The sequence below is a fragment of the Arvicanthis niloticus genome, chromosome 6 (genome assembly GCF_011762505.2).
Source record: "Arvicanthis niloticus isolate mArvNil1 chromosome 6, mArvNil1.pat.X, whole genome shotgun sequence".
Lineage (NCBI taxonomy): Eukaryota > Metazoa > Chordata > Mammalia > Rodentia > Muridae > Arvicanthis > Arvicanthis niloticus.
This window is the reverse complement of record NC_047663.1, coordinates 5,116,524-5,139,655: the sequence shown is the minus strand read 5'-3', so window position 1 is coordinate 5,139,655 and position 23,132 is coordinate 5,116,524. Positions and strand designations below refer to the sequence as shown.

The window sequence follows — 23,132 nt, the reverse complement described above, 5'->3', positions numbered from 1 at the left end:
TTTTGTGTATATGTGTGCACACGTGTGTGCGTGTATATCTGTGCATGTGTGTGTACGTGTGTATATGTATGCATGTGTTTGTGTATGTGTGTGCATGTTTGTGTGTATGTGTTCATATGTATGCATGTATATCTGCATATGTGTTTACATGTATATATGTATGAATGTGCTTGTGTATGTGTACATGTTTGTACACGTGTGCATACATGTGTGTGCATGTGTATCTGCATAAGCGTGTGAGTGTGTTTATGTATGTGTGTACATGTGTGTGTGTGTTTATGTATGCATGTATGTGGGTGCATACACACACACACACACACACACACACTGGGCTCCCTTGTCAGCCTCTTTCTTTACTTTTTGAAGCAGGGTGTTCTCACTGAACCTGGCTAGACTGGTTGGCCAGCAACCCCAGGGATCCCACTGTCTCTCCATCCTCCTTTCTCACAGTGCTTTATACGTGGGTGTTGTGGCAAACACCTCAGCGACTGAGCCATACCTCCCAGCTTCCTCCACTGTGTTTCCAGGCCCACATCAAAGGGACCCAGCCTGAGGGGTGACAGGTTTCCACCAGCAGCTTGCTGACCCCTGCTGGCTTTCCTCCGCCAGCCCTGAGAGGAGGAAGTGTCTGTATTTCCACTCTGGAAATGAAGGCTGAGGATGGCCCCTGCTCCTGGCTCTGTTCTGTCTTCAGGCCTCTCCTGGCTGGCTGGCTCCCTGCAGTTCCGCTGACTAATGCTTATCTGATCACTGGGGGTGGGGTGGGGAACAGGTCCTTGTCACAGCTGGCTCCGCTTACAGCGGATTGAGATGCACCAGAGCAAGGCCCCACACAATCTACTGTATTACCGACCACCCTGATTTCAGGAAACCCAGCCCACAGGGCTCCTCACGGCCCCCAGGTAACCTCAGTATGAGGGTATAATCGTGGGAGGCAAACCTGCCTGTGGGGTACAGTAGTTTTCTGGTATAGGGTGAGGCTGGGGAGGAGATGGAGGAGGAGCCTTGGTTGGGGAAAGTGGTCCCTTAATCCCATCTCTGGATCTTCCCCCAGGCCATGTGCACTGGTGTGGTAGACCACATGGTTACCGTGGTGGGGAGTCCTCCTCCCCAGAGACCCTGCAACCTTGGAAGAAGGCCAGGGCCCTTCCTCTATTCTTACAGAACTGAAGAACCAGGGCCCAGACTGTCTCCTGGGAGGGTCTGGCTATAGGGTCAGGGTCACCCTGGAATCCACAACCCTGCTTGGCTGGGACTACTTACCCAGCCTGTTAGGGGACCTTCTGTCCAGGGAAGGAGGGGAAGGACATAGCCCAGGCCACTGTGTGGGAAGTTGAACACCCACCCTGAGGTCTTGGGGAACAGGAAGTTTGCCTCCCCCTGATTAAGGCCTGGCTCATTAAATGTACTCTTGAGATTTTCTGCTCGGCCAGCCTTGATACATCACATTCTCAGTAAAGACCTCAGGGCAGCCCCCAGCCTGTGCCTTTGAGTCTTGGACACCCTTGGGGGTCTACTGGTGGGTGACCATCTGTACTGGAGTTCTGGGGTTCTCAGCCCAGTGTGCTATTGGAGGAGTGTTTCCTAGGAGATATATATAATTTATTTATTTATTTATTTTTGTATCTGCCTGCCTGAGAGACCTAGCCAGCTTCCCTTTTCTCTTGTTCCTGTGTCACCATCTGACCCAGGGTCTTCCCTGTCCCTCAAGCATTAGGAATTCGGTGGCTTTCTGGATCTTCCCAGGTTCGAAAGCCCTTCTCTCAGGTGGGTGGAAAAAGTTGGTAATTGATGTCCTAACCCCCGTGAGCCCCGCCTCCTGTCACATGGCCTGTTTTCCAGATCTGACAGTTGAGGCCCAGAGAGCTTCCAGCACTTGCTCAATGATGCACTGGGAGAGCCTGGCTGCTGAGCTGCCCTAGGGGGATGGATGGGAGGCAGTGTGGACCAGTGAGCAGGTAGAACTTTTTACCCTTGCTACCCTGGGGTAGTCCAAGGCCCGAGCAGCTCTCTGGGCTATGGCTATGGGAAATGGAGCCAGAGATGCCAGGCTGGGTGGGAGTGGCATCCTGGCTGCTTGGTGAGCAGAGTGACCGTGCACTGTCTTACGTGTGCCTCTGTTGTATTGCTTTGCCACGTGTCCAGGGTGGTGGATGGGCACATGCCAGCACATAGTGTCCTCCTGTCCAGGGTAGACTTTGGAGGGTCCTTGCCAGTTCAGTCAGCGTTTATCATGTATCCAGAGAATGGGATAGGCCACTTTCTGGTTGGCATGAGCTGAGTGTTGAGACCGGGGTGGGGGGTGGGGGGTGGGGGGAAGAGAACCGCAAGTATAGAAGAGATTGTATACCCTGGCCTCCTCTAAAGGATCTCCTGAGATCATGCCTGGGTGCAGGTTGTAGGGTGTCTGGTCTCCAGGGACTGGCCACCTCCATCTCACAGCCCAGCTGGCTGCTCAGCCTTAGGGTCCTATGAACCCCTAGGCTTTTCCTTCAGTCTTTCTGGGCCTGAGCTCCAAGCTGGGTGTGCACTGTCTTGAACAGCACCCAGTACTCCTGGGCCATCTGAGACCCAGCCAGGGCCCATTGTGGCCATCCCAGGATCCTAGGTGCAGAAGCAGGCAAAACCTAGTCATCTCCCTGCCTGTCCTGGAGCCAGCCAGGGCAGCCAGGACAGTAGCCTGTGTCCTGCTTCCTGGGAGGTCAGCCAGCTTATGTGGCCCAGGGGACTGGGAGGGGAACGCCTTGCCTTTTCTTCTCATTTCTAGGCTCTGGCCTTGAGCAGGCCACCAGAGCTGTGGGTGGAGGGGTTGAGGTGGGCCAAGCTGGGGTGAGAGAAAGAGGCCTGGAGAGTTTAGAAAATATCTGTCTTGACACTGGGCCTGCTGTCCCCAGGAGCCAGGCCTGGCACTGAGGTACAGTGGTGAGGCCCATGAAGCTGGACCTGGGAAAAGGGCACTGACCTCTGACCCCAGTTATCTTCCAGATAAGGGAGTCGAGGTTCAGAGAATTTCAGCCACCTGCCTGCAGCCCATCATACAGGAATGCCATTGGCCCTCCTGGCTTTCTCTGTGTAACTTTGGATTGCCGTCTCCTGGGGAAAGCTGTTGTCCAAGAGTTTCCAGGGATGCCTCTACCTGCTGAGAAAATGCCCTGAGGTGTCCTGTTTCCTGGCTTACCTCCCAGTCTCCCCTTATCCTCTGGTCCAAGGCTAGATGAGAGACATGCTAAAGGTTATTCTGCACATCCACCAAACTGTTAGCAGGAACAGGCCACTTGTCCCTCTCCTGCCACCCATCTGGGGACCACTCGGGAGGACCGTCTTGCACCAACACGTATCCTCTCTGCAGGCTGGTGACCATATGGTGGGATTCCTCAATAGCAAGCATTAGGACCTAAGACCCATGCCTAGAACTCATGTAAAAAGTCAAGCATGATGGCACCAGGGTGCCAGAGACAGGCAGGTCCTTGGGGCTTGATGGCTGGCCAGCCCAGCCTACGTGGTGAACCCCAGGCCAGTGCAAGACACTGTCTTTAAAAACTAAGTGCCCATGGCACTCTCAGGAATGACATGTCAGATTGTCAGATTACTCTCTGGCCTTCACTCACGCACACCGAGGAAGTTTATTTCCTCAGTAAAGGACAGTGTCTGGGAGGCTGTGTGAGCATCAGGTGGGCCCTGGCTGGTCCAGTAACCCATCTCAGTGTTCCCCCAGTCTTTGCACCCAAGACTCTCCTGCTACTCATGGCCTCCCATGCTGGCTGCAGACACTCTTCCACGAAGCCAGCTGACACATTTGGCCTCTGAGGTTTGTTTTTGAACAGCAGTGAAGGGAAAGAATGAGTAAGAAAGTGTGGGGGAAGGTCGTGGGGAGGGGCCGATGGTCTGGAAAGTCCAAACATGTGTTGTAGAAGCAGGTGCCAGTATGACATCATCAGGAGGGTGGCTGAGGACCCGAGCCCAGCCCAGCCCAGAAGAAGCTGGCCTGGGAGTCTGCTGTCGGCTCCAGTCTACCGTGCTTGGAGTTGAGAGATTTGTTTCCATTTTAGGGACAGCTCCGGAGGCTGTTCTCTTAACTCCCAGCCGAATTAATAGTTCATTAATTCTAAGTACTTACTGTGTTCTTTCTTACATGTTCCAAGTGGTAGGTTAGTGGTGAAGAGGGGGCACAGAGAGAGGGACTCACTGGCCCCAGGCCACACAGCTTGGAGTGTTTGACTCTGAGCCTCAGCTGGCAGGTAAAGGAAGAGATTTACGGTTTCCGTGCTGCATGAGGGGATAGCCTCTGCTTAGCTTCCTTGACCCAACAGGAGGGAATCTCTGAATACTCCAGAAAGTGAGAGTCACATTTCTGTGGTCCTTCAGGATAGCTGGCAGGAGGCGGAGAGATCCAGGCAACAGTTGAGCTTACTTGGATTTGACAATCAGACCATGCAGATGCACCTCACGATTCTGTGCTGAGGCCAGTCACTGAACTGGTGAACTCCGGCTCCACTCCTCTGTGTCTCTTGTTTGTTTAGGTCCCTCTTCTGTGCCCCGCCCCACCCAGATTCCCAGGACTTTCTTTGGTCCTGATACAGGATCAGAGATATTCTCTGCCTGCTGTATTTTCTGCTGACTCTGTAACACTTAGCGTTGGGAAGTCTCTGTATGACTCAGTTGATGTGTCTATAAAATGGATTGCTGGCGTCTTCCTCCCTCCTAAGACTTTGGGAAGAGTCTGGTGAGAGGCATTGCTATAAATCACTTTGCACCAGCAAGTTTTCTGGCTGGCTGTAGTTTGGTTGGTAAAATGCTTGCTACCATGCAAAAGGCCCTGGGCTCAGACCCCAGAGCTGTATAAACTGAGTCCCCATAGTGCCAGCATTGGGGAAATGTAAGCAGGAGGGTAGGAAGCTCCTTGACTCCAGAGTGAGTTTGAGGTCAGCCTGGGCTACATGAGACTCTTGTTTCTAAATAAACAAGTAAGACAAAGTGCTTTGCAGAGCTGTTTTAAGCACTGGTTTGTTAGAGCCCAGGCCAACGGAAATCTGGGTCCTTCTGGTGCTGAAATTAGGGCCGGCTCAGTGCCCAGGAGGAAGTGGGAAGCCGGGAGTGCAGATCCCTGTCCATCAGGATAGGAGCCAGCCTAGATTCCCACTGTCAGAAGGGTTGGGTGACCAGGGCCTGTATGGGACCGAGTGATACCGGAGAGCCACCCGTGAACGTCTCTGTCTGTCCACACACAGTGGGACCTGGGTCAAAGAGAGCTCTTCCCCACCCCACTCCCTCAGCAAACTCTTTCTGGTGGCCTGTCCTCCCCCAGAGCCCCACTGGCCTGCACCACGTGACCCAAGCATGAGAAGAGGGGCCCAGCTGTGGGAGGTCATGCTGGCTGGGGACTGAGTCTACAGGACCGGCCTCCCAGGAAAACCAGCTGTGTGGGAAACAAGCCAGCAGCTCCGGAAATCTGTGTGGTGCAGGCTGGACTCCAGGTTTGTCACTGTGACCCACTGCTTTGGTGGTTCAGAATCACCGTGCCCAGTCACCAACCAGCTTGAGACCTGTCTGTGTGGCTGCCACTCAGGCCCAGCCTTCCCCATCTACACTGGTGTCTTCCAGTCCATCCCAGCACAGTCTGAGGAGGGTCCCAGTGGCAGGAAGAAGCTTCTTCAGGCAGCCTACATGCCTGTGAGGCCTAAAGCTATTTTCCTAAAGGATACTGAGTCTGTTCTCCAGCCCTAACATGGGTGACTGTCCTCACTCCACGCTGCCCCCTGCAGTCTGTCCTTCATGGTGGCCACCACAGCCACCCCAGAACTATCCTCTCCAGGTGATTTGTGTGAAGGGCGCCCCCTGGCAGTGAGTAGTGGTCTCACATCTGCTGAGAGGCCACCCCTGTGCACTGAGCCTGGGGTGTCTCCTGGTCTAAAAAGGCTTGTCTTCACAGCTGGATGTTTGTAGTGCCTTCCTCTTGCTGGAGAGAGGTGGGTCCTTCCTTTTCTTGGCTGCTTCACTCTGGTGCCAGCTTCACGGCCGTAGCCTCAGAGGGCCCTTCCTCTCTTCAGCCAACACAACTAGAGTCCCTGTCCAGGGAGGCTATCTGCAAGCAGTTCTGAGTACCTGATGGCCCAGTCATTTTGAATTTTATTTTTACATTTTATTTAGTGCGTGTGTCACAGCACACATGTGGAAGGCTGAGGTAGCTAAGGGGGGTCAGTTGCGCCTGCTAATTGTCAGGCTTGGCTGCAAGCCCCTTTACCCTCTGAGCCCTCTCTCTGGCCCTGACCTTGGGTGCGGGAGCTGCTGGCTTGTCATTCGTGCTGTGTGAATACTCAGTGACTACCAGAGGAGTATGGCAGAGACACCGTGGGTACCTGAAGAAGCAGTCAGAGAGGATGTCCTGGAAGAAGCGGCAACCTCTAGACCATGAACAGGGGTGATGAGAACCATAGGGATTGCTTCAGGGACTTGACCAGAGGATGGGAGAGGATGGGAGAAGGAAGAGGAGAGAGAGAGCCAGTGTGGGCCAACTGCTACCACTCTGAGAGTGAGAAGGGAGAGAACAGAAAGGAGGGTGAGATTGTTCTGGAAGCCACGGAAGAGGCAGGTGTTGGTTGTGCATGCCTGCGATCCCTACACTTAGGAAGCTAAGGCACGAGAATCGTGAGTTTGAGGTTAGCCTGGACTACATAGAGTCACCCTACCGCTCTCCACACCTGCCATTCACCAGGCCTTGGAGTGCGTTTGCTATGGCTGAGGAAGGTGCCTGCCTCACCCTCCTAGTGTGTCCATCAGGCATGTGAATCAAGTACGTTTTTACCACAGGGTTGGCTCTCGTCCCTGGCTCAAGCCTTCATCACTGTAGTAAGGATTCTGAGGCCAGCGGGCAGGCTTGTGCTGTGGGTGGACACTGTTTGCCTGGGGTGACGGGGAGATGGTGGGGAGGTCACTAAGCTGCTCCATTTGGCGTTCCTGTACTGTGCCTACCTAGGCAGTGTCTGTTCTGCAGTTACGCCATCCTGGTTCCACTGTGGAGTCTGTTGGGCCACACAGCACTCTGTCTGGTGACCTGGACCTGCCCAGGTCAGTATGTGGACCTGCACGTACACATCTGTATGCGTACTGTGATCCACTCTGGTCTGCACGCCTTATCCAGAGTCACTATTGTCCCACCTATGGCTGCCGCAGACCCAGCCTTGCCCTCCCCCACCCCCACTTGGCAGTCATTGAGCCCAGCCATCTCCACGGTCTCCTCTAACACTCTCAGAAACTAGGAGGCCCAGAGTGGCTGAGTTCTTGGTCCCTGGTCACACAGCAGCTAGGATCCAAGCCGGACCTGTGACTCTCCAGAAGTCTTGCGGCAAAGGCTTATTCAAGGAAGCCAGGCAAAGGACAGCTGTGGTGGCCTTGTGTCAGACACGGTGACCTGCAGCCTGGGCCGTGGGCATGCATTCCCGCTGGAGAGATGATGCTGTGGAGAGTGAATGTGTTCCTCTGTGCCTGCCTACACACTGTGATGCTTTCTGGAATTTTCTGGTCTTTTTGTATAGAAAGAGTCTATAGAAAGACTCTTAGGTTGGCCTAAGAGTCCCAGCCATGGCTGGTCGGACCCCACGCTCAGGGGTCAGTGGTACAGGCAGGTCTGTGGTTATGTTTCTTTCCCCGTGAGGACAGAGACTGTGGGTTGCTCTGGTAGGGTTAATGCCCTGTATACCGTCTCTAGGAAGGGTGTGTCCCTACCCACCTCCTCAGCTACAAATCAGGCCTCAGTCCCTACCGGGGCCTCCATTCCAGCCAGAGGGAGAGACAGTGACATTGGGGACAGGAGCTGACTAACAAGCCACCCTCCATTAGCGTGGGGTACTCCACCCCACCCTCCTCCGCCCAAGCCTCGGTCACTGAAGCCAGCAGAGGTCTCAGGAGTCCCTGGAGGGCTAGACCCAGAGGACTCCACAGATTTGGCCTGGGACAGTCTGCCCTCCTACACCCTGGGGTTCCCGCCATGCCTGCATTTTTCCTGGGGTTGTCATGCCTGGCGGGGTGGAGGAACCCCAGCAGGCTGTGGATGAATCAGAGAATGTTGACACAAACCCTGGCTGAACCCCAGGGCTCTTTGTATCCAGCGGTGGCAGTGTTGGAACTGGGAAAGCGACCACAATGGCGCCTGCCCTACATCCAGTTCTTGGCTCTAGGATGTTTCTGAAGAGTGATTCTCATCTCAAGGAGCTGCTGGGGAAGGTTCTAACCAGCCCAGTCCTGCCAGCAGCTCCTCTGGCCTCTGCTGTTTGCCAGGCGAGGCCGGGATGGATGCCAGGGTTGCTGGGAGTGCTATCTTCTCATTGGAAAGCTCCTGCTTTATTATTATTATTATTATTATTATTATTATTATTATTATTATTATTAGTTGTTGTTGTTGTTGTTGTTGTTACAACACTCTATAAACCAGGCTGGCCTAAGACTCAAGGCAACTCTCCTGTCTCAGCCTTCTACATGCTATGGGGTTGCAGGCATGCACCACCATATCCAGCCGGAATTTTGATTCTTTTTTTTTTTTTTTTTTTTTTAATGTGAGATGGGCTTTCATGTAGCCTAGGCTAGCCTTGAGCTTCTGATTTTCCTGCTTCTACCTGCTGAATGCTGGGATTAACAGGATGCACTGCCATGCCTGGTTTGTGACTCCATGCATGTATATATTTTTACATTTATTTATTTGTATGGACATCAGAGGACAACTCTGTGGAGTAGCTCTGTCTCTGAGCATCCAGGTTCTAGGGCCACCAGCCCTTCTTTTCCCTGCTTTATGAGATAAAGTCTCGATGTCTAGTTTTGGCCACATTAGAACATGTTCCATACCGAACTGTCTTTGAGCTTATGGCGATCCTCCTGCCTCTGCCTTCCTAGTGCTAGGATTACAGGCATGCAGCACCATACATGGCTTGGAATTTTAAATTTTATTTTAAATTTAAGTTAATTTGTGTTTGTTTGTTTGCTTTGGCTTTCTTTGAAACAGCCTGTCTCCTAGCCTGGGCTACCCTTGAACTCACTATGTAGTTGAGGTTGTTATTTTGAACTCCTGATCCTCCTGCCTCTACTTCCCAGATGCTGGATTACTTGTATGCGCCTTACGCCTAGTAGGATCACACACATAACACCTAGTAGGTTTCTTTTTCATTTTTAAACAAATGCCAGCTCCCAGGCCTCTATCCACTGCTCAGTGTCACCTGGAGATGCTCCTTCTTGTTCTTTTTGTTCGACTTGGAAAGAAGTGGGGATGTTTTCAGCCGAGGCCATGGGTTCTGAGCTAGGACCGACACCTGCTATCCTGTGTTGTTTAGAGCAAACCCTGGCTAGGGAAGCCCCAGCATGCTGCCCAACTCTGCCATGGGCCTGGTCTTCCTGGCAATAAGACCCTAGCCAAGATAGGTATCTCTGTGTAAAACAGGCTCATAGCAACGCCTGTTCCCGAGACCATGAGGAAAAACAGATGAGTTCCCATGGTGTGGGCTCAGGATAGGCAGCGGGCAGAGTGTCTGACCTGTTTGTCACTGCCAACAGACTCAGCAAGAACTCCCTTTGTTGTGTTTGTCTGTCTTGCCCTCCTCCTCAGCCAGGCATCCCTCCCTCCACCTACCCATCCGTCCATCCGTCCACCCGCCCACCCATCTGTCCATCTGCCCACTCAGAAGCTGCAGCTGAGATCTGGGAATGGTGAGCTGCGGACAGAACAAAGCCCAGCTCCCTGGCTTCCTGTTTCCGACTGGAATGTGAAGTTCTTGGAGACTCTTGCTGTGTCACCTCTGTCCTCAGGGTGGGTGGACAGAAGGAGGCTCTCTTGCTGCTGCCTGTCAACTTTTAGCTGCTTAACCCTTCTGTGCCCCAGTTGGGGGCAGTGGAAGGATTGAGTGGGGCTTAAGGAAGTGAGGGGGAGGGACCGGAAACAGTGGCGCTTACCAGCAACTTGTCTGGCAGTTTCCCTTCTCTGCGTATTCTTGGATCTCAGGATGCTCACAACTGAATGCCCTCCCTGGCAACCGGCTAGAGGGGTACAGAGAGAACCACGGGGACAGAGTTGCTGACTTGGGATCTGAGTTGCCATCACAGTCTCTGTTCTCACGGAGAGCAGCTTGCTGCATTTCCTTTTCCCAGGAGCCTCTGTCCCTTGGCTCTCAGAGGGGACTGTCCACTTAAGGCACTGCCAGTTCAAATCAGAGGAGACCCTCCCTTCCCGGGGTGCCCACCACCCTCTTTAGCTGGATGTGTTTAGGCTTCCATCAGTAGAAAGCCTAAAATGGTTTCAGCTGCAAGGGAGATTGGCTGACACTCAAAATGAGCTGCTCCTGAGCCCAGGCTGCCCAAGGATAGTTTGAAGGTGAGCCCAGGCTGCCCAAGGATAGTTTGAAGGTGAGCCCAGGCTGCCCAAGGATGTTTGAAGGACCCCTTCTTCACTGTCCCTGGCCACCGAGTGAAGATCCTCCTTCTGTCTGGATCTTCACTATCCAGAAAAAGAAAGCTCTCCTCCAGGAGGCCCAGGTTGCTGCTTGTTATCTGACACCAAGACTAATGTCCCCAACCCCAGCCTGAGCAGGCAAGAGGTTCCCTCTGCCCCCCCCCCCCCTCGCTTTTGCTCTGGCCAGACCAGTGGAGAGTGCCATTTAGCTGCCAGAAGGCACAGGGCTCCAGCTGCTTCCTAGTCACCCTCGAGCCTGGCACGGCCTCCCCGAAAGCAGCAGCTGCACCCTGCGCTGTGATCTCGTTGGCTTTCTAGGGCCTGAGAGGGGTTGGGCTGAGACTCAAGTGTGACCAGTTGCCCATAGTGGGTTGAGGGGCTGACACAATGGGGATGAGCGAACGGAGGAAGAGAAACACTGGGCTGGCAGTGGCTGATCCCCTGCATCCATCCACAGGGGATCTTTTCCTCCTTTCAGGGTTCCCAGGGTTCACTGGCCCTTTGTGTTGCTCGGGGAGCTTTCTGTGTTGCTCCCTCCCTCTTGCACATGCTCACTCTGCTGTGTAGTCACAATCAAGCCCTTCCTTGGGCTGAAAAGGCCGCTTAGCTAGAGTGATAGCCCGTGGGACTCCAACACCAACTTGCCCTCCTTAACTCCGTGTGGGCAGAGCCAGGTCACAACTGTCACAACTGTCACCTGTGCATCCTCACTTGGCTACAGCTCTCAGGTTTTGCCTTTTGTGGGCTGGTGCATCATGGGGTGACTCCAGGAGGCCTGTACTGAGTGACAGGGTCCTTCCCTCCACGGTGGCCTGCTATCTGTAAACATTTCTTTGGGACATGACTGTGCCAGGTAGAGTAAGCTTGGCTGGGGCTCAGCCTCTGGCCTCAGCATCTGCCAACTGTATGGCTGGGGACAGACACTTTAGCATCTCTGTGTTTGTTTCACTCCAATAGCCCCTCAGAATTCTGGGTAGAGAGGGTAACCTTTCACCTCAGTAGGGCTGCAGAGCTGACGGAGGGTCTCCGGGGCTTCATGGCTTTGCTGACCCATGTCTGGGTATGTAGAATGCAGCCCGTCAATTCCTGTTGGGCCTCACACTTTCTTCACTGGTGGGCCGAGCCATGTGGCCACTGGAGGAGGAAATTCAAGGACAGCCCTGTACAGCACAGGATCAAGGCTCAGGTCCCAGAATGCCCTGGGCACGGTGGCTAAAACTGAAGCAGGGGAGAGAAGCGTGGGTTTGAGGAGGTCAGGGGATCATGGTGCTATATCCTCACATCCGGACACTGGTAGCCCCAGGGGTCCCTGTGGTCTCTGACTCAGAGAGGTCACCTCCTGGAACTAAGACTGGCCTCCAGCTGTGGCTGCTTCTAGGGCGGGCAGAGCTCAGAAGAAGTAGAACGCTTACCTTTGGCTGCTAGACAGTTCCAGGAACCAACCCAGCCAACTCTTCTGAGCTTCTGAGCCAAGGCTAGTTCTGTGGTATTCAAGTGGCTAGAATCACTAGAGCTTTGTGGCCCCAACATGTTTAAGGGCCCCCTACATACATTAAGCACCTCCTTGAATCCATCGGCCCTGTCCTGTTAGGTCTTGCCATTATTAGCGTTTCACAGAGAAAGGTCACATGAGTTGCCTTGGTTAAGGCTTCTGATGGTTTAAATTTGGATGTCTAACCTAAGCATTGTCACTGACTTATTGGTATAGGAGGTGTATTATTGATGGTTGGTTTCATGGCTTTCTCTGTTCTGGTGGCATGCACCTTTGCTGGGAACTGGAAGCCTTGAGGATGTGCCTTGCAGGAAAGGGTTAACACATCCATATATATATATATATACACACACATACACACACACACACACACACAGCTTTCCCAGGGCCAGGGCCGGAACAGAGGGGCCTTATCTGAAGAGGAAGGGGTGGGTGGGATGTGGGACTCAGCAGGCTCCTCGCCATGCTCAACTCTAAGCACCTTCTGCAGGCCAGCTGTTCAGAGCTCAGTCAGAGGATGGAGGGGGGGACCCAGCAATGTGGGATTCATTACTGGGGTTTGGCAGAAGAATGAATCTCCTGAGGTGGGGTGGGGGTGGGGCCTCCTGGAGTAGAGGTCTAGGATGGGGGAAGGGAGGGTCCCGCTTCCCCTCTTTCCTTTTCCTGCAGCTGTCTCCACTGATGGAGTCTCTTCCCTGAAGGGGTGTGGCCTGGCCTCTTTGGCCAGTGCCACCTCCAGTGGCCTCTTGGGTGGAGGGCATCAGTTCCTCTGTCTTGGGAGTAACTGAAAGCTGCATTGGGGCTAAACGCAGGAGAAGGTGGGGCCCAGTATGTGGGTTGGAGCTGAAGAGTGTCCCTGGCTGCATGGGGTGACTACACCTGCATTTTCAGCACTTGGGAGGCCTGGATTACATAGCTGGGTCCTAGGCCATCCAAAGTTACACACAAGGCACTGTGGGGAGAGAGAAATCTCTCTCAAGAGCTTTCTAATGTTATTAGGCCAGAGGAGGTGGGGGTGGAGGTTCTAGAAGCCTTGTTTGTGCTGATTGAATATAGGGTACAGGGCTAAAGCATCCTGGATGAGACTCAGGCACACATAGGTTGTATAAAACCACCTATAGGAAGTAGGCCCAGAGTGGCAAAGCAGCTTTGCAGAGGTCACACAGCCTAGCCTTGCTGCCTCACTCATACAAATGGCTCCTGGTGTAATTCAGAGCTCCTTGGCCACACCGCAGGCACCGAGCCCCAGCAAGGCCTGATGCAGAAGCCCTTGGAGGGTCAGAGATGGAGAAGTGAGACCTCTGTAGTAGCCCTGAGCCTGGGGTGGACCTCTGTGGGGGTGGGTGAGCAGGGCTGGGAGAGGCTCTCACTCACACAGGGAGCAGACAGAAAGTTCTCCTGGGGTCTCTCAGATGGGACCCAGGCCTCCCTGCCTGTGAGGGATGAGGGGTGGGGCTTCCCAATGGTTCTAATGGGGGACCTCCACGGGTCAGCAGTCACCCTACTAGCAGACCAGGTACTGTACCAGGAGAGCCTCTGAGAGCCCAGTAGAGCCTAGAGAGACTCACACATCCAAAGTGGAAAATGTGGGTTTTTAAAAAGATATATTTTGTTTAAAAGTTTATGTGTATTAGGCACCACGTGCATGTCTAGTGCTCACAGAGGCCCAAAGAGGTCATCAGACCACCCCAGCTCCCAAGAACAGTGAGCCACCACGTGGATGCTGGGAACTAAACTCAGGTCCTCAGCTAGAGCAGCCAGTACTGTGCTGTACCATCTCTAAGTGTGTGTGTGTGTGTGTGTGTGTGTGTGTGTGTACACGTCATGGCGCACACATGGAGGTCAGAGGACAACTTTGTAGTGTCACTTCTCTCTGTCCACCTTTATGTAGGTTCCAGGAATTGAACTCAGGTCACCAGGCTGCTGTAGCAAGCACTATCTATAACTGCCGAGCCACCTCACTGTCCCCCAGGTCTGTCCTCCTGCACACCTGTGGACTTGCACATCCTGCCTGTGGGGCAGCCAGGCCTCTGAGAAAGCAAGCATCTTCCATGGCCACGCCCCAGGTCAGAGGTCACACTGGGAGCAGCCGGCTAGTGGTGGATGCTGACTAGTGCTGATTTTTTGGTTTGGTTTGGTTTTTTGGCTAGGGTCTCATGATATAGTTCTGGCTGTCTTGGAACTCCTGTGTAGAGATGTGCCTGCCTCTGGTTTTAACAGTGCTACCACCCCTGGCTTGACTGTGGCATGGGAAGGGTTCCAGGCTGAGCAAATTAGAGTTGGTGTTTATTAAGACTTCAGGTGCCGGGCGGTGGTGGCGCACGCCTTTAATCCCAGCACTTGGGAGGCAGAGGCAGGCGGATTTCTGAGTTCGAGGCCAGCCTGGTCTACAGAGTGAGTTCCAGGACAGCCAGGACTACACAGAGAAACCCTGTCTCGAAAAACCAAAAAAAAAAAAAAAAAAAAAAAAAAAAAAGACTTCAGGTTTGTACACTGGAGTCAACAAGTGTGGGCATAGGCTACTTAAGAGGGCCCTGCTTCCCCAGAGCCATTAGTCAGGTTTTTCTGAGGAAGACTACTGAGAACTGAAGTCGGGTCATTGTGTGGTTTCACAGAGTTATAGTTGATAAACCAAAACCCCAGTTACAGCCCACAGCCCGGGACTCATGAGTTGAGACAGTTTTTATTGCAAGTGAAGTTCGTAGTCTTGTTTGTGAGATTCTCAGGAATCTGGGGTTCACTTCTGGGAACGAAGTCTAGCCATACTCTGAGGGTGTGTACTGCTCCGGCCTGAAGCTCACTCGACTCATTGCTAATTTTGCATTCTTACTCAAAAATATCTCTCTATAAAAGGAATGTGGTTTCCTTGTTAAAACCGTCATCGTCAATGCGACGATGTTAATTGCGCAGAAATTTTGGACTGGAGACTTCAGACTCCAGAGGGAAGGCTCCCTCTCCTTCCGATGTCTCCTCAACTGTGTGGCTTTTTGTACTGTCCCATCCCAGGACCTCTTGGCTGAGGAGCCTACAGCATCTGCTCACCATATGGAGTGTGGGGCTATAACTGCCCACTAGTAGGGTGCTCAGGTGTTCACGGGATATGCCCTTCATGTGGGTGTCTCTTTCAGGTGACCAAGAGAGATGGTGAGGTTTGAGAGGCACTCTGAGACAAAGGGACGGATAGATGGTCACAGATCTGGACTGGCTCCAGATGCCATGCCCCTATACTCCACATGGCAGCAATGAGGGTGTGAGGTACCATACCTCATCTTAGAGATGACAGGGATTAGAACCTGGGCAGGCAGGCTCAGCTCTGTGGTCCAACCCTGACATTTCTGCTGGAATCAGAGTCTCCTATGCCTTGTTACAGAGTCTGGGGAGTGAGACTAAACCATGTTCCATGGGGGTTGCTTTTGGAGTTGCTGTTATATAGAAGCCAGCCCTAAGAAGAGGACCCTGGGAGATCCACATGGGCCCAGTGCCACTCAAGGGTCCTTCAGAATGGGGCTGGGGAGGTGTCCCAGCTTTGCAGTGTGAGAAAGGCCAAGCCAAAGGAAAAGGAAGGACCAAGAACCAGGAAGTATAGGTAGAAAGTGCAAGAAAAGATATTCAACCCGGAACCTCTAGTTAGGAAGCTGTGGGCACGCCTGTGGACACCCTGACCTAGTTCAGCTTCTGACCTCTGGCTCAGTGAGATGATAAGCTGGTGTGTCTTCAGCCATTAGTCACCAGGCGGTAACTGGAAACACACAGCCAGGAAGGTGATCTTATTCTGGAAAGCCTGGAGGAATTCTCTGGTGAGGCTGCAGCTCTGGAACTTTTTAGATGCTTCTAGATACTACCAGCTCAGGTTGGAAGACAGCTTCCCCTCCCACCTCTGGTGGGAAAGAAATTGGGAACAAACCCTCCAGTTCCCCTTTCACAGACGGAAAGGCCCCGCCTGTTTTCCTTCTTGACCTGCGTGGACTTTTCAGACTTGCAGTTATACAGACAGGGTCATGAAAGGGTTGCAGCGCTGATTCCCAGCTCCACATCTGAGGTGCTCTTCGGCAGCACGAAGCCCCTAGGATGTCAGTTAGTGTGAGCAGACCGGAGACCGGCTTGCTGTGTGTTGTTGTCTGTCCCCCTATCCTCATCCCACCCACCCCCACTCCCAGTCTCCCTCTCTGAGCCCCACCTGTGGAATTCTGCCAGCTCCTGTAGCTGGAGAAGCTGGGTCTGTGGCAGGAGGTGTCCATGGTTCATTCCTCCCTGGACATGCCAAGGGGCACCCTGACACTTGCCACTGTCCTGTCTCTAGCCTCCTACCTGCCTTTCTTGCTTCCCTGGGGCTTGCAAAAGCCTTTGCTCCTTCAGGTCCCTTGCCTGTGAAGTCGGGATTTGGAAACACTTGTCATTCTTCAGTGCTAGAGCCTCAAGCCACCATCTTGACTCTATCAGCTGTGCACGGTAAAAGTGTGCGTGTGTGCCTGTGCGTTCACATGGAGGCCAGAGGACGGTGCTCTGTCACTCTCTACCCTTGACGCAGGTTCCCTCAGTGAGTCTAGAGCAAGGCTGGCAGCCAGGGAGCCACATGATCTTCCCACCTCTGCTCTCCACAGCACTGGAGTTCTAGATGCCCATGTGACATTTATGCCAGGGCTGGGATTCGAACTCAGGTCCTTGTGTTTTTGTGATAAGTGCATTTACCTGCCGAACCATCTTCTCAGCCTGTCATCTTGACTTTTGTGTTAGGGCTTGTGTCTGTGAGACACCCAGGTCTCCAGCCTTTGTACAGCCTTTGGAATTCTCAGTGGGAACGATGCTAACACTTTTGCACGTGACATCACCGTTTCAAGCCCAGACACACATAGCTGGCAGGCAGAAGTTTCTACTTCTGTCTTGTTAACAGGGAGCCTTGGTCTGTGCAGGCTGACTGCCACACCCTTCTTCCTAGCTGCCTGTGACCACGCCCTGCACGCTCCTCCCCAGCCCAGGAGCCTGCTTCTCATGGATCCTCCACTAAGCCAGTCTGCCCACGGCATCTTGCCACTCTCCCCTAATGTCCCCCTTCCTCTTTAGCAGAGGAGAAACCTCCTCTTAGAAATTCGCACGCTTGCCCAGCTAGGATTCTCACACTCCTTGGTAACTCATAAACAGGATTGGTAGCCCTGTGCCAGGAACATTTTCCACAGAGGATGCAGAGGTTACCCAAGGGGGAGGTGGCGAGTGTCCCAGCCCTGAATGATACCTCCTAGGGTCTCAGCACTCTCAGCTGAGCTTAGCACAGCTTTTAGAAGTGTGTGTGTGTGTGTGTGTGTGTGTGTGTCCACATTTGGTCTTAAGCCAGCAATTCTCAGTCCCAGCTACACATCCAGGAAGTCTCCTGGATGACAGAGGTCCTCCCCTCTGAGGTGGAGGTACCGTCCCTGTAGGTATTACCTGGGCAGTGCTGTGTGGTTTAGAGTGAAACTTTACTGAGCCCATTTTTAAAACTCAAAGAAATGGCTCTCCTTCCTGCTCCCCACCCCCATCACCCATCAACGGGGTGCCTTGGAAACACCAAAACAGGTAGAATTTGCCTTAAAGTCCAGCACCTAAGCACCTCAGGTGTGTAGGTTCTGTCCTGGCTGCAGGGTGGGAAGATGAGGCATTGCCCTGCCCAGCTGCCTGGTGAACCCAATCTGCTACCCTTCTCTCTAGACCAGGGAGCCCACAGGGCTGGACACCTGGGTACTTTTAGCCTTGTCTGAGCCGTGGAAATCTGTGGGCCTGGTGGGGTTTTGGCTGCGTTTGGTCGGGGTGAGGTGAAGGGCCTGAAGGATGGGGTGGCAGCGTGCTAGAACTGATCTACAAGGTAGGGTGGTGATCACACTGAGGTAAGACAGTTGGCTGCAGACTCTGGGGTCACACCTCAAGTTAAGATAGCATGCAGTAGCACAGAAGACACGCGGGTGTCACAGGTTTCATGTGTTTGAGACAAGGTCTTGCTGTGTAGCTCAGGCTGGTTTCAAAACTCAATCCTCCTGCCTCAGCTGGGATCACAGATATGCAACACCATGCCGTGCTTAATGTTAGCTTTTCAAGAAGGAAAAGGCCTACAGTTGGGTGCTGTTCTCTGACAGGGGTAGGGGTGGGGCTTCTCAGAAAGGAGGAAACAGCCCATCCTGCCCTACAGCTTAGGGCCACAGACCTGCTCTGAAACCTGTTACCAAGGAGACCAGGAGGGGACAGGGCTTTTCGAGTTAGTGGCCAGTCCTCCAGGCCACGGAAAGACCCAGGGTGGGGGTGGAGGTGTGTCACCTGTGGTAATGAACGACTGGAGAGAATGCTCCCTGGAAGTGATGATGTCTGGGAGACCATGGAGGCCAACTGAGGAATAGGGTTCTTGGGAAACAGTGGGGCCGAGTTCGGATGTGCCAGGGTGCAGGGGTTCTCTGGAAGTTGTGGGGGTGGGGGGGAGGAGGAAAACAGGAAGTAGACACCATCGAGGAATGGATAGACTGCCACCAGCTGCATGGGGCATGGCAGGAGGGGCTGCTATAAAATCACAAAAGCTAAGCATTAGGACTGAGAAGACTGAGCTCTGGAATCTGAAGGGGAAGATCCCAGGACTGAGGGGTGCAGGCCTGGTTCTGGAGCTGGGGTTGGGGGAAGCAGCCCCCCCCCCCCCCCCCCCCCCCCGCAGTAGGATCTGGTATCTCAGGCACGTGGGTTCTCCAGGAAGAACATGGCCTGTAGAGGGAGGAGGGGTGTGTCCTGAGAACCAACTAGAGAGATGGATCACAGCTGGGAAGGGATTGGAACCAGAAACCTGGAGGAGGCAGAGGGGAGGGGAGGTCACACCAGAAAGCCAAGATGAGAAGTGAAAGGAAAGGAGATCCGAGGATGGGTCCTGCAAGGGCTGCCTCAGGCTGGGCGGGGCTGGAGATGGGCCAAGGGGAATCCTCCCAGAGCCCTGGCGAATCGGGGTGGGTAGAGGCCAGATGGCCAGCCACGAAGTGAGTGGGTGCTGGGAAGAGGGGAACATGAGTGAGCCAAGAGGCTGGGTTATTGAGAATGGACAGTTGGAGGAGGCAGAGGCGGCAGAGAGGCTGAGACTCTGATCTGGTCTAGCATCAGTTCACCGGGGCCCAGACGGGAGCCAGCATGGTACCTGAACACCCAGAACTCAGCGCAAGCTGCTGTCTTCCGTGGCAGATACTTTCTAGGGGCCTCTCCCTTCCTCCTCATGCCTGCTTCTGGCCTTCCCTCAAGACCATTTGGCAGTGTCTCCCCACCTCAGGGACATGTAGCCTTGAAGGTACATGTATAGGACCCCCCAGGACCTCCAGATTTGCCACACAGCAACACATGCAAGTATCAGCCCCTGCCTCTGTTCTCCAGTGCTAGACCCTCAGAGCGGCGGGCGGGGGAGGATGTTGTTTTTCTTGGCATTCAGTCGAAGCATCTGCTGTACTCCTGAGCTGTTGCCTGGGTGGATGGAAGACAGTGAGCAGGAAGGTGAGCTTTGTGCAAGCCGGGGTGCCTACCAGAAGAGAGCAGGATGTGTGTGTGTGTGTGTGTGTGTGTGTGTGTGTGTGTGTGTGTGTGTGTGTTTCTGTCCGTGCACGTGGACCATGATCACACGTGCATACCATCTCCTTTTCCTGCTGGCTTGGTGCTTCATGTAGAGTTGAGCGTGGGTGTCCTGTGCTTCCTGGCAGGTGTCACTCTCTGAAATAAGTCTGTACTGGCCTCACTATTGCTTCCAGGGGAGTTGGAGACACCTGGTATCACCGAGAAGGACCTTGTGTGCTGCTCCCAGAGCCTGAGAGTCTGTGCAAGGACTCAGCTGGGGGTGCAGTGGGGAGTGGGCTTTTTAGCTGTCACACCAGGTACCTGGAAAGGGGAGGGGCTTCATCTGCTTTGGGGTAAGGCATGGTGGATGTGAACGGGACTTGGGAGTAAGATCCTAGATGAATGGCTGGAGAGTGGACCTGCTCTGCTGGCTAACCTTTATGTTTCGTGGGCCGCATTAACTTCCTGTGACTGCTAAAGTGGGTTTGGGCAAAGGGTGTAGCTTGTAACAACAGACAGTTATGAGTGATGAGGAGGGTCTGAAATCTAAACAGGCCCACAGGACTGAAGCCAAAGTGTGGGCAGGGAGGTTCCTGCAGGAGGATCCAGAGATCTGTCCCTGGCCTCTTCTTGCTCTGGTGGCTCTTGGCACCTTCCACTTGCTCTGATGATCGCTGTCTCTGTCACATTGTAGTCACCTCATATGCTAATCAGACCTCCTCTGCATCTCTGTGGTCTGGGACACCTGTGATTGTGGCTGGCCCATCTGGGTCACACTCTATGTCACTGTCTATATTCAGACCCAAAGGTTCCCTTGCCATGAAAAGTCAGGGCACCTGCAGGCCGAGGACAGGACATTGGTCAGCCTGGTGTGTCTTAAGATGTGATACTTCTAAGGCATAATGTGCTAAAATAAAATTGAGTCATGGAAACTAATAATGCATTTAATTCTTTTAAAAAAATTGTTTTTAAAGATATGGTTTCCTGTAGTGCCCAGGCTTTGTTCCAAGGCTGGCCTTGAACTCTGATCCTCCTGCCTCTACCTCCAGAGTGTTAAGATTCTAGGGATTGGCCACCACAGCTGGGTTGTGTGGAGCCGGGAGGATTGAACCCAGACCTTCACACTTGCTAGCTGAGTATCCAGTCAACTCAGCTGTGTCCTTAGCCCAACATCTGATTCTTTTTTTCTTCAAGCACATGTTTTTCTAGCTGGGAGTGATATATACCTGTCATCATGGCTGAGGTGGAAGGACCTGGAGTCTGGGCTATCCTGGGCGTCCAATGCACATGGAATATAAAGCAGTCCCCCCCAACCCTGGTCATAATATAAGTGGTCTTGGTTCAGCACTGCCTGCAGGGTCTTCTCATCACCAGAGAGTGGGAACCCCATATCCTAAGGAGCCAGCCCATGTCAGCCCCTTACCCTTGGTAGCCACTAATCTGCTCGCTCTCTCTCTCTCTCTCTCTCTCTCTCTCTCTCTCCCTGAATTATTTTTAAAATGTACTCCTATGTGACTTTAGAATAAATAAACATAGCTTGATGAGTTGGCTGTTGGAAGGATATACATGGGGCGGAAGCCAATGTGTGGATGGAGACCCAGGCACCGGAAGGGCAGGAGTTGAAGTAGCCTGGGTATCTGTCACCTCCTTCTCTCTTGCCCTTGTCTGGGGGGGGGTCTCTGCTTGAGTACCCAGTTGCTTTCTGAATCCAGTTCATGGGACCCTGGTTTGCGTCCTTCCCAAGTCTTCATCACATCAGCTTTAGGGGGCTCTACTCAAAAACAGTTCTGAGCTCCACAGCACAGGCATCTGGCAGTACACAATGAGTCAGGTCAGCAGCTGGCTCCCTGTGGGTTGGACTCATCATCCCATGTCCCTTCAAACCAGTGTGAATGAGAAGGTGCATCCAGGAGAGAGCTGATGGTGACTTTGGCGCAGTCTACGTGGCGTGTGGCCAGGTATTTATTGAGTTGATTCTTTAAGACAAATTCCCCTCTTCCTGACAGTGAACTTGGGGACATGGCTCTGGATCTCTGAGATTTCCTGCTTTTATCTTTTTTTTTTTTTTTTTTTTGAATACTGTTTCACATAGCCCAGGCTGGCCTCTAACTCACCATGTAGCTGAGGATGACCCTGAACTCCTCCTCCACATGCTGTGTTGAGATTACTGGAGTGTGCCATCGTGTCCTGAATATGAAGCATTCAAACCAAGGCTTCCTGCATGCCAGGCAATCACTTTACTAACTAGCTACTTCCCCATCTTCTAAAAAAAAAAAAAAAAAAAAAAGACCAGGTCTCAGGCTGGAGATGGCTCATCAATTAAGGGCATTTACCGCTCTGCTCTTCCGGAGGACTGAGGTTACCCCAGTATCCCCAGCATCACGTGGTCACTCACAGCCATCTATAACTCCAGTTCCAAGGGATCCAACCCCCTCTTCTGGCCTCCTAAGGCGCTGCACACTCATTGTGCACAGACATACATGAAGGCAAAAACACCCAAGCACATAAAATAAAAATAAATAAATATATATTTTTTAAAGAACAAGGTCAACCAGGCAGTGGTAGTACACACTTTTACTCCCAGCACTCAGGAGGCAGAGGCAGGTGGATCTCTGTGTTCAAGGCCAGCCTGGTCTACAAAGTGAGTTCCAGGACAGCCAGGGCTGTTGCAGAGAAACCCTGTCTGAAAGGACAAGGTCTCATGTAGTTCAGGTTGGCCTCTCATGAACTTGAGGCTGGCCCTGAACTCCTCTCCTTCTACCCTCCTCTATGCTCGGCTCTTCAATACCCTTTTAAAACATTTGATTGGTTGACTGATTTTTTTTTAAACCGTATCTGTGTGTGCATAGTTCCATGCACGTGAGTACACATGAGCTCCTTGGAGCTGGAGTTGCAGGCAGTTGTGAGCTGTCTGCCATGGGTGCTGGGAACTAAACTCTGGTCGGAACTGTATGTGCCACGGTCCTTCCAGTCCCTCAACAGGAGGTGTAGGTTTCATGAGCTGGGTCCTCTCCACCCCAAAAAGTGGCTTGTAGATCTGGTACTAGAAGTGACCAGGGTCTCCAAGAAGACTTCTGAGTGGCTCTGAACTGAGAAGAGTAATGGGGTACAGGGTACAGCGCCCTCCTAGCTGGCACACAGGACTGTAATGCCCCAGTGTGGGGCTGGTCTCGGCAGTGTGGTGCCAGAAGAATCAGATTCTCTCTCTGGATTCCAGTGTCTTAGCACAGAAAAGAAGTATGTGAAATATCTCTGCCATTTTCACGTTGGTGACATCTTGAACTGATAATATATTGGCTCTGTGAGATCAATTAAAGTGGGCCACGTGGTCCCTCCTCTTTCCCCCTGTGATAGCAGGGGTTCCATCTGTAACTTGCATCTTGGGCTTTGTGCCAGAGGGTCTGATGGCACTTGAGTGGCTGTCAGGCTATTTCCTTGAGGATGGATGGGATATCCTGCTTGGGAAAGAAGCCTCCAAAAGCCCCTTTCCCCTTCATGTTCTGGAAGAGCCCTCCCCCCCACCACCCAATTTGATGGTGTTGAATGAGACACAGAAATACACAAAGTTACCATGTACAGGGTACCATGTGCTCCCTACCGCCCAGGCTGGCAATCTGGAAAGCTCCCTGGAGCTGCGCACAGGGGCCCTCCAGAGAGCTGGGGGACTGGGTA

At 52.9% G+C, this 23,132-nt stretch overlaps 1 protein-coding gene across 6 annotated transcripts in view; it reads left to right on the top strand.

Annotated features, from left to right (window-relative positions):
- The window catches only part of Septin9 (septin 9), a 167,755-nt gene that overhangs the window by 111,286 nt on the left and 33,337 nt on the right, over window positions 1–23,132 (top strand). The window lies entirely within an intron of this gene.